This window comes from Sceloporus occidentalis, unplaced genomic scaffold (assembly GCF_023333645.1).
Source record: "Sceloporus occidentalis isolate IW3139 unplaced genomic scaffold, rSceOcc1.0.p SCAF_513, whole genome shotgun sequence".
In the NCBI taxonomy this organism is placed as follows: Eukaryota; Metazoa; Chordata; class Lepidosauria; order Squamata; family Phrynosomatidae; genus Sceloporus; species Sceloporus occidentalis.
The window spans coordinates 30,861-33,946 of NW_028317493.1; positions in this window are offsets into that span (position 1 = coordinate 30,861).

Consider the following 3,086-nt stretch of genomic DNA (forward strand, 5'->3'; position numbering starts at 1 on the left):
AGTGGAAATCCAAAGCCATACCAATAGCTAGCATTAAATCAGAGATCCAAGATATTGTATATTTGGCTTTTAACCATAAGTGTGTTTACGTGTGTTATGTACTTGAAAACAAGGTTTACTTATAAAATATCATAAAAATGTGTCATTACAAACCGCATGCAGCTGTAGTTGGGAGGGGAAAAGGGTAGCTAGGCAGGATGTAAATGGATCTGGGTGGAGAGTGGGTTAAGTGTACCCCAACGAGCGGCCTCGCAATCAGTCCTAGGGGCAAAATTGGAGAGTTGATTATATGGATGTATTAACTTTTGGATCCCTACAACTATTTTTTCACTATAGCACTTTTTATGTTATGAACATGTCCCTCAATAAAGACAAGTCATCCAGGCAGCCATCATCAGGCACCAGGTTGTTGTTTTTCTAGTTCTAACTTACCACCCATTGCCTGCTCAACCGTGACCTGGATCTTCCCTTCTAGCTTTTACCCTCACCTTATTGTGCTGCATTACTTTTCTTGGGAGCATTATTTATACTGCTTATTTGGTATTGGACACACAGCTGTTACCCTGTCTTGTGAACTGACATCAAGACTATTAACCTTGGATAACCCCATGACTTTGCTTTGAAGCCACTCTGGTAACTTGCTGATACTGATTCCACATCAACTTAACTTTACTAACACACTACCAACTCTGCACCTCCTGTCTGTTCAGACTGTTGACACAAACTTTTACTTCGGCCTTCCTTTACTTTCTAGTCCTAGCCCCCTGATACTTAGCTTTATTAGCTTACTGGTTCTTGTCTCTTCACCCACAAATAGCATATTTTATGCATTACCATTCTGCAATGGCTTCCCTGTGAGAAAGTTCCTCACCCGATGCAATGAACACATATATTTCTAACATGATACCTTCATTTATTAAGGTTTATATATGGGCATATATCATTTTAACACAAAATATTGTGTTTTCTGATATTTGCACATTCAGCATATTGCTTTTCAATACAGTGCAACATAAAACATGTAACAATATATATTTAAGTTAGAAAAAAAAGACCAGTATGCCCAGCAGCCTACTCAAACATGCATTAACGTGTATAGCTATTAAATCTGAAGGGTGCATCAATCATAATCATAACAACTTTTTGAAGGATGACTTTCATTTCAAGAATCCACTAAAATATATTGTCAAAGGTTGAGCATAATTTTATTTATTTATAAATATGTTTTTTGCCAGGAACACAAGAGCTAAAAGATGAATGGATATAGACAATGCCATTGCACCCTCAAACCTATTTATGAATTAATGTTCATTTCATGCTAACACAGAATCCATTGCCAAGGTGTGAGTAAAGATTGAAAAAAATGGTTACAATTTCTATTAAAATACATTTTAAATGATTCATTAAAGACCCTGCATTTGGCAATGATATATGTTTATATTTATTAACTATGTTAATAGCCATACATGTTTTATGCACCATAATGATCTGAATATGAATGTGAGTTACAAAAACAAATAAGTAAAACTTTAAAAAAAAATTAATATTTAAATTGTTTTATTAATACTTGTTTAAACCTTGAGGTTTATTTATATCCCGTTTTTTATTAATTAAAATATAGTAAATTGTACAGCTAGGAATGAAGTTATTCAGCTAAGCATGTTGCAGAGAGACAACCAACCTTATATCAGCACTCACTGCATTTCAGATACACGCTTACCATTAATATCATCTTCGTTTGGTGGGAACTCCACTCAGCCTTAGATCGGTCCACGAATAAATAAATAAAAGTGCTTAAGAAAATAAATTGAGCCCCATACGGCAGGTAGATATGACTGGAGACTAGTAAATTTCAATTAAAAAAAGTGTACACTCATAGGAAATTGAGGACTGTCCTCACTCCCTACGCTCAAAGGCAACATGAAGTTATGTTCACAGATTATTTTAATAATATAATGTATTTTTCTGCAAGAAACTCCTTACTGAAATTCCAATACACAGCTAGAATCATTTTGATTTTAAAGTAGACACATGTACTCTTATAATGCTGCCTTGTGGTAAACAACAGAATGTACCCTAAATACCCAGTTGTATTTGAGCTTAAACGTGATTAATATCACATAACTGACAACAATGGCATCTCCCAAGTCTGCAGAAAAATTTATAAAGTTCAAGGTTTCTATGTTATTGTATACAACACTGTATTTTAGTAAAAATACTTTTTTCCATGGGACTGCCCATTTATGGTAAGAGTTGGAGGGAAGACATTTGAGCAGCAATAGAGTGAAAGAGACAGAATTACTCAATTCTTTAAAAAGTTGGGAGTTCATTTAAAGGGACACTCCAGCCATCATATGCACTTTAATGGTCCCTTTATATTTAAGTGTGGTCCTATTTGCAAATGTATGGGGGGATTCTGCACACTTTTTCTGCAAAAAAAGCAAGCAGGTGCTTAGTTGTATGACTAGAGGCATTAGTAGCCAGAAGAGAGAGAGATTTTGACAATTTACAGATCTCTGGTCAGACATCACCGAGAGTATTGTGTAGAGTTCTGGAGACCAAATCCCAAGAAGGACATTGCCATATTTGATAGAGTTCAAAGGAGAGCTACAAATATAATAAATTGTTTGCACAATAAAAACTATCAAGTAAGACTTAGTAATACCCAAATAGGTATAACTTGGAGGAATGAAGATAGAGGGGAGATGTGACAAAAACATTTAAATACTTAAAGGGATTTGTACAAGACTAGAAATGTTAGAACAAGAGGTCATAGTCTAAAACTAGACAACCAGGGGTTTAAATGTAATGTAAGATGTAAGGGAGTTTTACTTAACCAAGGAGGAGGTAAATGCAACAGCTTCCCATCAGTGGTGGGCTAATACAGTAAGGGAATTTAAACATGTACAGGACAGACATAGAGCTAGTCTAAATCTAAGGCATGACCAAGCACTGATTAATGCCGTGGTTTTTACATCAGGAAAAATAGACTAGATAGGCTATATGGATCTTATCTTTCGCCAAGTTCTATGTAAAGACCTAACAGTATTCTAGATTAAACAAAAAAGGATTGCATGGGATGTGTA